The sequence below is a fragment of the Budorcas taxicolor genome, chromosome 5, assembly GCF_023091745.1.
Source record: "Budorcas taxicolor isolate Tak-1 chromosome 5, Takin1.1, whole genome shotgun sequence".
NCBI classification, from domain to species: domain Eukaryota; kingdom Metazoa; phylum Chordata; class Mammalia; order Artiodactyla; family Bovidae; genus Budorcas; species Budorcas taxicolor.
Window position 1 is genome coordinate 145,532,421 of NC_068914.1, and position 15,288 is coordinate 145,547,708.

At 41.1% G+C, this 15,288-nt stretch overlaps 1 pseudogene; it reads left to right on the plus strand.

Moving 5' to 3' along the window:
* LOC128048492 (antigen WC1.1-like) overlaps positions 1 to 15,288 on the plus strand; it is a 51,001-nt pseudogene that overhangs the window by 12,009 nt on the left and 23,704 nt on the right.

Consider the following 15,288-nt stretch of genomic DNA (forward strand, 5'->3'; position numbering starts at 1 on the left):
TGAAGTGGGAGGAATGAGAAAGGATAGCAGTTTAGGTGGTGGATGGGAGGAGCAGAGGGTGATGTAGTATGCTAACAACCTACTCAACGAGTGTTTCCCACAAATATTTGCATAGTTATCCATACTGAGGCTTTTTCAACTTGGAACTCTCTAAATTATGGCTTGTTTGCTCATTTCCTCCTCCTTCTCCTTCTTCTTCCTTCTTTTTGGCAACATGCCATCTTCTTTTAGAATTGTAAAACATCCGTGAAAGAAATTAAAGACAATATGATGAATGGAAAGTCACTGTGTTTCTGGCCTGCAAGAATTAGTATTGCTAAAATGCCTGTAGTTCTCAAAGTGATCTATAGATTTAATGCAATTCCTATCTAAATATCATTCTTTATAGAAATAGGAAAACAATCTTAAAATATGAGTGTGTGGTTTAATTTTTATATATTCATGAATCCTGTTTTCTGATCATTATTGAATTTTAGTTCCATTCCATTATGGTCATGTAAGATACTTGGAATTATTTTAATATTTTTGAATTTGTTAAGGCTTATTTGTAACCTAGCCTGGAGACTATGCCATGTGTGCTTGAGAAGAATGCATATTTTTCTGTGGTTAGAATTAGTACAACGATAGTATTAAAATCCATTATTATCAGCCCTTAGCATTTTCTATGAGTCATGTTTGAGAAGAAAAACCTTTAATAGGAGACAATGTGGAAACTCAGCTATCTGGTAAACTCCCATTGAGATCACACTCTCCCCCAGATTCTTCAGCAAATCCTAGAATTTCAAGAGAGATGGCTGGGACTCTCTCTTTATGCCTCTCTGAGTTTTCTTAACTCATTTCCCTTACCACTGAGGTCACCGAAGGAATTCATGCAATTTTTTGGCATCCAAAAGTATCAGAAACCTGCTCATGAAAATTCAATTAGGACACTAACTGTCAAAGACTCTCTACATGCTCCACTCCTAAAACGAAAAACTTTCACTCCACTGCCTGTGACGTGTGGTTTCCAGTTGCCAAGTCAGTACCATGAACACTCACTGGGTTTGTTGTTCTTTGTTTCTCTTAGGATTTGTGCGTCTGGCTGGAGGGGATGGACCCTGCTCAGGGCGAGTAGAAGTGTATTCTGGAGAAGCCTGGATCCCAGTGTCTGATGGGAACTTCACACTCCCCACTGCCCAGGTCATCTGTGCAGAGCTGGGGTGTGGCAAGGCTGTGTCTGTCCTGAGACATGAGCTCTTCAGAGAGTCCAGTGCCCGGGTCTGGGCTGAAGAGTTCAGGTGTGAGGGGGAGGAGCCTGAGCTGCGGGTCTGCCCCAGAGTGCCCTGTCCAGGGGGCACTTGTCACCACAGTGGAGCTGCTCAGGTTGTCTGTTCAGGTGAGATGCAGGTCAGGCCTTTCACCTCTGTGAACACCCTGCTCAGGTGAGAAAGTCATGTGATTTTGCTGAAACTCTGTCTTCTTCTACCAGCATACTCAGAAGTCCGGCTCATGACAAACGGCTCCTCTCAATGTGAGGGGCAGGTGGAGATGAACATTTCTGGACAATGGAGAGCACTCTGTGCCTCCCACTGGAGTCTGGCTAACGCCAATGTTGTCTGTCATCAGCTCGGCTGTGGAGTTGCCATCTCCACCCCCAGAGGACCATACTTGGTGGAAGGAGGTGATCAGATCCTAACAGCCCGATTTCACTGCTCAGGGGCAGAGTCCTTCCTGTGGAGTTGTCCTGTGACTGCCCTGGGTGGTCCTGACTGTTCCCATGGCAACACGGCCTCTGTGATCTGCTCAGGTAAGAGAGCGGGAAGGGCTACTGGTGCTCAGGATGCTCCTGGAGTAAAATGTCTCCAAGAGTAGAGAGTGAGGTTAAACGGGCTTCAAAGTCAGAAATTTCGTGGTGAAATATGGATCTTCTCATTGTTCATTCATTTTTCAGGTCAGGGCAAGAAGTGTGAAGGGGAATAATATATTTTTAAGCAATATTGTTGCTTACATGTAATCATAGAAAACAATGTAGGAACAGTAAGTGTAGACCTCAGTATGAACCCCAGCCCAGAGCAGCAAAGAGAGTGTCCCCAGCACCACAGTCACTGTTGACCCTAGTATCTGTGTCTTCCCTCCTCGACAGGGCAAAAAGCACTTACCTAGCTTCTACTAACATAGAGAGTTTCATCAATGTTTGAACTTTATGTAAAATGATGCCGTATGTTTCATCTTTTGTATCTAATTTCGTAGACTCAAAATTATGTTTTGGTTTCACACATGATGTTGTATATTGTAGCACTTAATTTATTAGAGTAGAGTATGCTTTGAATGATCACATGGCCATGTACTGAACCATTCTACTGACAGTATAAATCTGAGTTATTTCCAGTTCTTGACTATTACAAATATGATATTACAACTTACCATGACAATGTCTTTGGATGCAAATATGTGTTACTTATTTTCCATGTTACTTGTTTTCCATGGTTTTTTATTTTCATTTTCTTAATGAAATGGTATCCTTTGATGACTCATTTCTTATGTAAATATAACTTACCACATTTTTCTGTACATTTAATGTTTCTTATATTCTTTAAAGGAGAAGGAAATGGCAACCCACTCCAGTATTTTTGCCTGGAAGATCCCATGGACGGAGGAGCCTGGTAGGCTGCAGTCCATGGGGTGGTTAAGAGTCGGAGACTACTGAGCGACTTCACTTTCACTTTTCACTTTCATGCATTGGAGAAGGAAATGGCAACCCGCTCCAGTGTTGTTGCCTGGAGAATCCCGGGGACGGTGGAGCCTGATGGGCTGCTGTCTACTCGAAGATTGTAAAAACATCCTCTAAGAGTATCTTATGGAAATTTTATCATTTTTCTCTTGCATAATATTGTGCATTCCTTCTGGGTTTGATATCTGTGTCAGATAAGGGTCAGGGTTCATATGGACATCCAATTGACTCAGAATCTTTTTCTGAAAAGACTCTTCCCCACTGCAGTGCTGCCTTTGTCATAAGCAGAAGGGCAAGTATGTCTGTCTTATTTGAGACACTCTATTCTGTCCCATGTTGTCATTTTTCTATCCTTGAACAAATACTGCATTTTCTTAATTATCATAACTTCATAGTTGTTGTTGTTCAATCGCTAAGTCACGTCTGACCCTTTGTGACCCCATGAACTACAGCACACCAGGCTTCTGTGTCCTTCACTATCTCCCTGAATTTCAAACTTTGTAGTTAGTCTGAATAATTTTAATTTACAGAGTTACTTTATATTAACTCCTCTAATATTGTTGCTTTTCTTACCAACTGTGCTGTTCATTTTTGGTTGCTTGTATTTTGTATGAATTTAGAAGTCAGCTTGTCATTTTCACCAAAAGAAAAGCTTAAGGGTATCACTGAGATTAGATTTTAAAATTTGAGTGTAGACATAGAAATTTGAGGATGATTGATGTTGACAATGTTGAGTTTTTCAAATCACTGACATAATACATCCCTCCATTCGGTTAGATCCTGAATTTCAGAGAATTTGCCCATCTTCTACTAGGATTTCTCCTAGGTATTTTATTTTTGATGTTATGAGTATTTTTGTGACAGTGTCCTGGCAATGAATTCTCTTTGACTTGCTTTCATCTTTTAATTGTTTCAGTTTTGATGTATGTTGAGACATAAAAATGTTGGGAAAACAATGTAAAAATCCCTTTATGACCTTTACCTGGGTTTCTAATTGTTAGTATCAATATTTTGCTTTAATCTGTGTGTGTGTGTGTCCTTCCTTCTCTGTTCCCCTTCTGCCCCATTTCTTCCTGAATATGTAAATTCTTTCTGAATTCAGTTGAAAACATGATGTTCCTTTATCCTTAGACTAGTTCTGGGAATTTCCTTACAGAACCAGAGTTCAGTCAAGTCTTTAATGACTTCAGCTCCAGGTGGCATCTAATTGCAGCACTGAAAGACCCCACTGAGAGACTGCCAAACGGAGTTTCTTCCTGATTAATGACCCAAAGTGATAAGCAAAATTAAGTATATATTTTTTCCTTCAGCTACTAAGTTTTACCTTTTCATATTGATCAAATTGCTAACATCTGTTGGATCATAGAAAAAGCAAGAGAGTTCCAGAAAAACCTCTACTTCCGCTTCACTGACGATGCCAAAGGCTTTGACTTTGTGGATCAGAACAATCTGTGGAAAATTCTTAAAGAAATGGAAATACTAGACCACCTACCTGCCTCCTGATGAATCTGTGTGCAGGTCAAGAAGCAACAGTTAGAATTGGACATGGAACAACAGACTGTTTCCAAATTGGGAAAGGAGTACGTCAAGACTGTATATAGTCACCCTGCTTATTTAACTTATATGCAGAGTACATCACGTGAAATTCTGGGCTGGATGAAGCACAAGCTGGAATCAAGATTGTTAGGAGAAATATCAATAATCTCAGATATGCTGATGACACCACCCTTATGGCAGAAAGCGAACAGGAACTGAAGAGCCTCTTGATGAAAGTGAAAGAGGAGAGTGAAAATGCTGGCTTAAAACTCAACATTCAAAAAACAAAGATCATGGTATCCAGTCCCAACATTTCATGGCAAATAAATGAGGAAACAATGGGTTCCTCAGACTATTTTCTTGGGTTCCAAAATAACTGCAGATGGTGACTGCAGCCATGAAATTAAATGATGCTTGCTCCTTGGAAGAAAAGCTATGACCAACCTAGACAGCTGATGAGACACCTGATGAGAAGAGCTGACTCATTGGAAAAGACCCTGATACTGGGAAAGATTGAGGGCAGGAGGAAAAGGGGATGACAGAGGATGAGATGGTTGGATGGCATCACCGACTTGATGGACATGAGTTTGAGCAAGCTCCAGAAGTTGGTGAAGCACAGGGAAGCCAGGCAAGCTGCAGTTAATTGGGTCACACAGGGTTGGACATGACTGAGAGACTGAACTGAAGTGAACCAAGTGTTTTGGAAAAACTGCCATACAACAATATAATGAGAACTCTTGCTATGTGACCTGAATTAATTGAAGAATATCCTCTGATTTTGCATTTTGATGTTTCTACTTTATGCTGAGCTAATGTGCGGCTACACTTATTCTTTAGTTCTTAATTGAAGCTAACAAGTTTTTCAGCTCTAGAAGTATTTGGTTTTTGTTATCATTTCTCTGCAAATATGCACATTTTGTCAATTAATTCCATAAGCACTTTAACCGTGTCTATATATATTCTCGTCAGCTAACTCTAGCAGCTGAACATCCTGGGAAATTCTAATGTCTCCTTTTTCCTTTCCATTTCTCATGAGATCTATTTTATATAAGTGTTTGTTCTAAAGATACACATTGAAGAAATAGTAGAGATCCTTCAGAATGAATTTTGTTTTGCTTTTACTTAGAGATAGATTTGGGCTTCCCTGGTGGCTCAGATGGTAAAAAATCCGCCTGCAGTGCGGAAGATCAGGGTTTGATCCCTGGGTTGGGAAATCCCCTGGAGGGGGGCTTGGCAACCCACTCCAATATTCTAGCCTGAAAAATCCTATGGCAGAGGATACTGGTGGGCTATAGTCCAAGGGGTTACAAAGAGTCGGACATGACTGAGCGACTAAGCACAGCACAGGGATACATTTAGGGATACAACTTACTTAACTCATTCTTACAGCAACACTTGGGTTAAAACAGAAACTGTGGTACTGTCAGAAGCAGAACTCTCCAGGGAGAAGGTGAACACTAAGAGTATGATAACTTTACTGCTGGGTCACAGCTCTCATTTTAGGCTCCATCAGTAGGTCATTATTTTCCTTAATTCAGTTTCCTGTTCTTCAACCCTTCCAGACTTCTGATCATTGTTGTTTCTTCAGGAAACCAGACCCAGGTGCTGTCCCAGTGCAACGACTCTATGGCAGAACCAGCAGGCTCTGCGGCCTCAGTGGAGAGCACCCCTTACTGCTCAGGTGAGGGTCCCACAGGAAAGAAGACCCTTCTCAACCCCTGGGGTCACTGCCCCATTGTCCCATTTCTCTCTCCTCAGACAGCAGACAGCTCCGCCTGGTGGACGGAGGCGGTCCCTGCGCCGGGAGAGTGGAGATCCTTGACCAGGGCTCCTGGGGCACCATCTGTGATGATGGCTGGGACCTGGACGATGCCCGCGTGGTGTGCAGGCAGCTGGGCTGTGGAGAAGCCCTCAATGCCATGGGGTCTGCTCACTTTGGGGCAGGATCAGGACCCATCTGGCTGGACGACCTGAACTGCACAGGAAAGGAGTCCCATGTGTGGAGGTGCCCTTCCCGGGGCTGGGGGCGGCACGACTGCAGACACAAGCAGGACGCGGGGGTCATCTGCTCAGGTCCGCGCTGCACACTGTCCACAGTCTGGGGGAGGGGTGGGGCCCTGGAGGACGTGGGTCTGAGCCCTGAGGGAGAGATGCTGAAAGGACCAGAGGAGGAGGCTTCCTCCCATGAAGGCTGTCTTTCCAGCAGATGTGAAGACGAGGTGCTTTCACTTCCTTCTGCAGCAGCTGAGGTTCTGGTCCTTTCTTCTCAGCAGTGTTTCCTGGCAGAGCCGTTTCTTACAGTTTTTCTTGAAAGCAGGGCTCTCTCTCCGGTTACATACAAAAAATTTAAACCCGCGGTACTAGTTTCTGTTTGCTTCCCTAACAATTTACCAGCTAGTGGTTGAAAACAGCATTTATTTATTTCGTTACTCTTCTCTAGCTTAGTTGTCCAGCAGGGGTCTCACTGGGCTGGGATCAAGGCGTCAGCAGGGCCGCAACACTTTTGCTTCTCTAGGGGAGAATCTGTTTCTTGCCTTTTCAAACTTCTTGAAACCACCTACATTCCTTCCTTCACAGCACCCTGCATCCATTATCAGACCAGCAGTGCTGCAGGCCTCCAACCATTATCCAGAGTCACATCTCTCTAGCCGGAGCTAAGAAAAGTATTCCATGTTTAAGCATAGTGGGTCTAAGGATGTGATTAGACTGGGCTCATATTGTTAATACATCATCTCACCATCCCGAGGTCTTTACCTTAATCACATCTGTAAATCCCTCTTGTCAGGTATGGTAACATATTCACAGGTTGCAGAGATTGGGATGTGGACATTTTTGGATTAATTATTATCCCTATCTCCCTAATATCCACATCACATCCCTTTGACATACTCTTTAAAGATTTCATCAGGAAGCAGGATTCAGCTGCCCCTCCCTGACTAGTGCCCATGCAGTTTGGTCTTCCTCGCAGTTCATATCCACTACGCCATTGTGGTAGACATAGAAAGACAGACACAAATGGACAAAGTCAGTTAAAGGGAGGTGATGTCAGTCTTGTCATCTAGTGGGTATCTCTTGAACAAGGTCAGAGATGAATGTTCACCATTTCTAGAAGAAAGGAAAACCTAGAAGTTCCAGCAAAGTTTTCACTGTGTCCTGTATCCTCCCCTTTCAACCTTAGAGTTCCTGGCCCTCAGGATGGTGAGTGAGGACCAGCAGTGTGCTGGGTGGCTGGAGGTTTTCTACAACGGGACCTGGGGCAGTGTCTGCCGCAACCCCATGGAAGACATCACTTTGTCCGTGATCTGCAGACAGCTTGGCTGTGGGGACAGTGGAACCCTCAACTCTTCTGTTGGTCTCAGGGAAGGTTCTAGACCCCGGTGGGTGGATGGAATCCGCTGTCAGAAAACAGACACTTCTCTCTGGCAGTGTCCTTCTGACCCTTGGAATTACACTTCATGCTCTCCAAAGGAGGAAGCCTATATCTCGTGTGAAGGTGACTTACTGTCTGTTTCTGTGTGTCTGTCCCAGCCCTGTAGGATGCAGTGAGATTTGATATTTTAAAATCTAAGTGATGAGTTTAATTTCGGTCCACAAAATGACATAAAGTGAAAATGTTAGTTGCTCAGTTGTGCTCTTTGTGACCACATGGAGTAGCCTGCCAGGCTCATCTGTCCGTGGGATTCTCCAAGCAAGAACGCTGGAATGGGTTACCATTCCCTTCTCCAGGGGGTCATCCTGACCCAGGTATGAAATCGGGTCTCCTACACTGAAGTCAGATTTTTTACTGTCTGAGCCACCAGAGAAGCTTAAATGAGGTAAGAATGAAACTAATTTAATCCACATATTCCAACCTTGTTTGTTAACATTTTTAATTGAGACACAATTCTCATAACATTATATTATTTCTAAGTGTAAAATATAGTTTTGATGTATTTGTACATATTGGTAAATCACCACACATACAGTAATATCCATCACCACATGCAGTTACAATTTTTTCTCTTATGATCCCACAAGTAAGAATTTGCATGGTGAAACTAAAACACAGCACAACCAAATAAATACTTAATTTTAAAAGAGTATAATTTTCTTCATAGCATCATGTTTTTTTTATCCACATAAGGGCTTCCCTGGTAGGTGAACTGATAAAGAATCCGCCTGCCATGCAGAAGACCCTGGTTTGATTCCTGAGTCTGGAAAATCCGCTGGAGAAGGATAGGCTACTCACTACAGTATTCTTGGGCTTCCCTTGTGACTCAGCTGGTAGAGAATCTGCCTGCAATGTGGGAGACCTGGGTTTGATCCCTGGGTTGGGAAGACCCCCTTGGAGAAGGGGATGGCTACCCACTCCAGTATTCTCGCCTGGAGAATTCCATTGACTCTATACTCCATGGGGCTGAAGAGTTGGACATGACTGAGTGACTTTCACAAACACTATATACAAAAATGTTATCTTCTTTCTTATATACTGTCTTAAGATATCTTTCATGATAATATTTTTTCTTTAGAATGTTTAAAATTTCTTATTTATTCATAGGAACTGTTTATAAACAAACATCACTTATTGTTTTTCTTAAATATTTTTGTAAGATTTTCCCCATATTTTACATATATTTTTAAGGTTGTGTATGTGTATGGGTGGGTTATGTGGTCAAATGTAATGTTTTACTTTTTTGACGTCTGCCTTTAGTGCAATGTTTCAAATGCCATTTTTTATCTCAAAATAACATTGAATCATTTTATTTTCTGCAAACAATTTTATAGTTCCACTAAAGAATATTCAAAACCTAAAATCAAATTATTTATTTATCTGAATTTATTTCACTATGTGTGATGGTGTAACATCATCACCAGGTAAGAATTGCATTTTAGATATGTGATGTCTTAGCTCCATCACAAAATAAAAGCACATGGTTTCATGAGTTCATGGATATGACATCAAAGGTACAGGCAGCAAAGCAAAAATAGACAAGTGGGAATATATCAAACTAAAAAGCTTCCAGAAACCAAATGAAAGATCAACAGAGTGAAAAAGCAAGCTAGCACAAATTATATAAGGTATTAATTTCCAAACATAATAAGGAACTCCTATAACTTAAGAGAAAAAAAAAACATGCAATAAACTTAAAACCTAATAACTCAATTAAAAAATTGGCTAAGGTCTTGGATAGACATTTCCCTAAAGAAGACATACAAATGGCAATAGGTACATAAAAAAATGCTTGACATTTTCAGTCATCAGGGAAATGTAAATTAAAACCACAAAGCGATATCATCTCACACATGTCAGAATGACTGTTTTTTTGTTTTTTTTCTTTAAAGACACTTAGTGTTGGCAAGGCTGTGGAGAAATTGACACTTTATGTGTACTTATCCACATTAAATGTATAAATTGTACTAATAAAACTATGTAATCCAGGGGTTAAATCTCTGGGCTTTCACTGTCATGGGTCCAGGTTCAATCCCTGACCTGGGAACTATGAGCCCATGAGCAACAGCACAGCCAACAAACAAACAAACAACAGCACAAAAACTATGACCGAAACATCTGTATGATCTATACTGATGTCCCTTTTCATTCTTGGTATTGTTAGCTTCATTTTCTCTCTGCTCTGCATTAGTGTTGCTCAGTGTTCATCAGTTTCAATGAGCCACGTTTAAAGGGTTTTCTTCTATGTTTTCTATCTTATGCTTACCTTCTTTTCTATTAATTTTTGTTCCTTTTTAAATTAACCCCAACATTCTACATTCTTGACTTTCTCATCTAGTTTCTTAATTGGAAGCTTACTTTTTTCACTTTCAGTCTTTCCTCTTCTCTAAATCTAGGGTATAAATTTCCCTTAGGCATTACTTGAGTTTCATTAGAAGAATTTATCATATCATTATTTTGTGTTTATTATCATTATTTCACAATATTTTGTAAGTTTTAAATTTATTTCCAGACTCAGGTGGTTTTTGGAAGGATCTTGCTGAATTTCCCCAACTAGAGGTGGCTATAAATATTTTCTTATTAGTTCTTAATTTTATTCCACTGTGGTCAAAGTAAATATTCTGTATGAATTCAAAGAGTGAAAGATTTTGTCCTATTATGTGGTCATTTTGGTAAAAGTTCCGAGTGCATGTACAGTAATGTGAACTCTTGCGTTGTTGGGTGCCTTGCTCTAGGTGTTACTTACTTAAACGTGCTGACTATGTTGTTGTACATCTGCTGAATTCTTCTTTGTTTTTTTCTATGTTTGGTCTGCATGCTATTGAAAAAGATCTGGTAATAATCCCCCATTTTGATTGTGATTTTGTCTATTTCTTTTTTTCACTCTGTCAAGGATGTTTCAAAGTTATGTTCTGTTACCTTGAACTTTGTTGTCTAAAATATCTTTATTAAGGGTGCATCTCATTATAATCATGAAAATCCCCTCTTTAATTCAGTGTATCTTGGCTAAAAGTCTACTTTCTGGGACATCGATATAGCTACTCCAGTTTTGTTACAGTTAGTACATTTTTTCCATCATTTTACTTTCAACCTTTCTTTGCTTTCACAATATAAGGTGGGCAATTTGCAAGTAGCATTTGTGTCAATGTTGCTATATCTTAATCCATTCACTGTATATGCAGTTACTGATGTTAATGTGTTGGTATCTGCCATTTGCTTTTAATTGATCCACATGCTTTATGATCCTTTTTGTCTCCTTTTCCCCCTCCTTTTGTATTAAATAAATCTCTTATTATTTCAGATTTTCCTTTTTCCTTTTGATTTTCAGCAGCTTTACTAGGAGTGGGGGTTTTCATACTCCTCCATTTATTTTTAAAAAATATTTTCTATTGTTATACCTTCAGATATGACGTCCGCAGTTCTGTCTCTGTCTCTGTATCTCTTCTCCCTCTTCTCCTCCTCTTTCTTCTCTTTCTCATCTTTCATCTTTCAGTTCAGTTCAGTTCAGTTCAGTTGCTCAGTCGTATCCGACTCTTTGCGACCACATGAATCACAGCACTCCAGGCCTCCCTGTCCATCACCAACTCCCGGAGTTCACTCAGATTCAAATCCATCGAGTCAGTGATGCCATCCAGCCATCTCATCCTCTGTCGTCCCCTTCTCCTCCTGCCCCCAAGCCCTTCCAGCATCAGAGTCTTCTCCAATGAGTCAACTCTTCGCATGAGGTGGCCAAAGTACTGGAGTTTCAGCTTTAGCATCATTCCTTCCAAAGAAATCCAAGGGTTGATCTCCTTCAGAATGGACTGGTTGGATCTCCTTGCAGTCCAAGGGACTCTCAAGAGTCTTCTCCAACACCACAGTTCAAAAGCATCAATTCTTTGGCGCTCAGCCTTCTTCACAGTCCAACTCTCACATCCATACATGACCACAGGAAAAACCATAGCCTTGACTAGACGGACCTTAGTTGGCAAAGTAATGTCTCTGCTTTTGAATGTATTATCTAGGTTGCTCATAACTTTCCATCCAAGGAGTAAGCATCTTTTAATTTCATGGCTGCAGTCATCGGACTCCTCTAAATCACTATACTCTAAGTTCTATAGAAAATTCTTTTAACTTATTCATTCACTTTTTAAACCTAGATATTTTATTTTAGGTTGGCAATAGTTCCTTAGACATTTTTATTTATTTATGATTATTTGTTATTTTTTTCATCTTTTTACCTGTTTATTCTCTTCGTGTCTCTTTTCCCCTAAATACATTGATTGCAGTTAAAATCCTTATCTGCTGAGCCCAGCATTCCTATCATGTGTGTCTCTGCATTCTCTTATCTTTTTTCACTTTGGTCATTTGTCATGTTATCCTAGCTTGTCAAACGTCATGCCATTTTTTATCGAGTGCTATAAATTATATATGAGAAAGTAAGATACTCCTGATACATTTTCTAACACCTGAAAAGATTTACCCTTTGTTTTCCTAGGCAGGTAGGGGGAAGGGGTGTGTATCACCCAAACATCTAAATATAACCTAAAACTGAGCTGTAACAAGTATGGGTTGCAGTTTTGGTAGCACTCAGTCCACCTCTGATTTCTCTGTCCCTATGACATAGGCTTACAGAGATTTCAGTTCAGAACCTAGGTTCTTTGGTAGCTAAGTACCCAAAATAATGAAAAAGACTCTGCTTTCCAAGTCTTTTTATATAGTTCTCTAGCTTCCTGCCCTTCACAGCTTATATACTGGGCAAAGATTTGAGGAGAAAACCTGCTGTGTGAGAGAGGCTCTCAAGAGTCTAATTTTGTCTCTCTAGCACCAGGTAACCCCCAGATTATGCTGGCTTCCTGTCACAACAGTAGTCCTCTGCTTGACCGAACCCAGATTCTGAATCATTAAATTATGCAGTGAATTGGCAAATCCCCACAGAAAAAAAGAAGCTATAGATCCTGGACTAACATTGAAATAACCTCCACTCTTTAGACTTTTAGCATATTTAGTCCATGTTGTGTTATAAATGTCGAATACATTTACTGTTTCTTAAAAAAATTTTCCAGCTTTCAAAGTTTTATCCAGAAAGACCCAGCAAGACACATTGGCCTGCTGTGAACTCCATTTGCCCTGGAAGTGGAAAATTTTAGGTTTAATTCTCTACTTCATTATCTACTTAAAGTGCAGCACTGATAGACATTATTTAACCTTTCTTTACCTACTTTTTTTTTTAACCTTTCCTCCTACTTTTCAACCTTATTAATTCTCTTGCCACTGCTATAAGAAACCAGACCCAGCTGCTGCCCCAGTGCAATGCTGCTGCTGCTGCTGCTGCTGCCAAGTCGCTTCAGTCATGTCTGACTCTTAGCGACCCCATGCACTGCAGCCTACCAGGCTCCTCTGTCCATGGGATTGTCCAGGAAAGAGTACTGGAGTGGGTTGCCATTGCCTTTTGCACGGGTGCAAAGACTCTATATCAGAACTAGCAGGGTCTGCAGCCTCAGAGGAGAGCGCCTCCTACTGCTCAGGTGAGGGTCCGACAGGACAGACCACCCTTCTCATTCTCTAGATCAACGCCCGGTGTCCCATTTCTCTTTTCTCAGGTAGCAGACAGCTCCGCCTCGCAGACGGGAGCGGTCCCTGCGCCGGGAGAGTGGAGATCCTTGACCAGGGCTCCTGGGGCACCATCTGTGGTTACAACTGGGACCTGGACGATGCCCACGTGGTGTGCAGACAACTGGGCTGTGGAAAAGCCCTGGAAGACACTCTCTCTTTTTCCTTTGGCGCGGGATCAGGGCCCATTTGGCTGGGCAACGTGAAGTGCACAGGAAAGGAGTCCCACGTGTGGAGGTGCCCTTCCTGGGGCTGGGGAAAGCACGACTGCGATCATAGCCAGGATGCAGGAGTAGTCTGCTCAGGTCAGTTCACGCCCCTGAGCTGGGAGGATGGAGACCTCCAAGGAAGCTGGTGTCTGCTCAGAGGGACAATAGGGGACAGGTGGGATGGAGAGGACTGAGACAGCTACCCATCCTCCCTGAGTGCCCTGTAGCTGTGAGCTATGAGCTTCATACCTTCCCTCTTACAAGTCTCTGCTATTCTGTTCTTCTCCAGTGCTCTTACCTGACACTAAAATAGCTTTATTTATTCTCCCAGTTAAAATAAATCCTCATAATTTTTTTTCATAATTCACTTTTTGTAAGAGTGAAACATTTGCTAACAGCCACATACACACTCCCTTTGCACAGGAAGGCTATGAGTGGGAGGGACAAAAAATGAGGATGTACTTTCCTGGGTGGAGTTGTTTCTATGCAGTGTGAGACATTATTTTGCACTAGGTTAGTATGAGTGGAGGCTACTCCTACTATAGGAGGATATCATTTACATGTATAGAGGGTATCCCTACAGGGGTTATCATTTAACAGATTAAAGATTCTTATCGATTTGTGCCAGATTCAAGTTTTCTTTGCAAATTTAGACATAAATGTTCATAGTTCTTTGATGGTAGAGAATTGTTGATGGAATGCTCTGAGTCATATATTCTTCCATTGTTACTAGAAAAGTCTCCCTCTCCAATTTTTCCTTTAAAATATCTGTATAAATGCAAACTTTGGAGGAACACTTAGCCATGCACTGACAAGTCAAAGGTGGAGGCAATAAAACTTGAATTTCTGTGTTTTATGTTAAGAGATTATATAGTTTATATTTGATGACTTCAGTGATATAAGAGAATTTCATTTGGGGGCTTATTTGGAATAAGTGAACAAATATAAATTTTGAAGAAGGTGGAAAAGGTTTTATAGTAGCTGGGAGGAAGGAGAATGGCAAAGGGAGCAGATGAAGGCAAGTGTGAGGTTCTCTGAGCAGCACTGAGGGGCCAGGTGTGGTGTGAAGGATGCTACATGTGCCTAAGGACACAGGATGTGTACACAGCAAGAGACCAGACAAGGATATGTCTTTACTATATTTAATATCTTTACTCACATCGGCCTTCTAGTTAATAATTTTCTTGGAATTATCACACACTTATTCTTCCGTGTAAATTTTAAAATCAAGTAGAAAATGAAAAAGATATACTATATCTCAGAAGTCTCTATCCTGATATGTATAAGACTTTATTGAGTATTCAGCATATATTTGAATATTTCACATGTATCAGGGTATATAAAACAGAATACAAGAAATACCTTTTTCTTGTTCTTTCTAAATTTAAATGTCATAGAATTAATATAACAGTATCAATAACCTCATATATGCAGATGACACCACCCTATGGCAGAAAGTGAATAAGACCAGTGAAGAAGGGGACGACAGAGGATGAGTAGTTTGGATGGCATCACTGACTCAATGGGCATGAGTCTGAGTAAAGACAGGGAGATAGTGAAGGACAGGGAAGCCTGGAGTGCTGCAGTCCATGGGGTCACAAAGAGTCGGACTCGACTAAGTGACTGAGCAACAAAAACAGCCAGTTAAATAAAAATGCTTTAATTAGAATGCGTAGCCTGTGACCAAACTCCCAGCCAGAGGAGGCTAGGGGTCCTGACCTGGGCCTCTCTGGGGAGATGAAGTGGAGAAATAACAAAAGGCAAGCAGATCATCCTCTCCCTCATCATTCATTCTTGTATCAGTGGTCAGG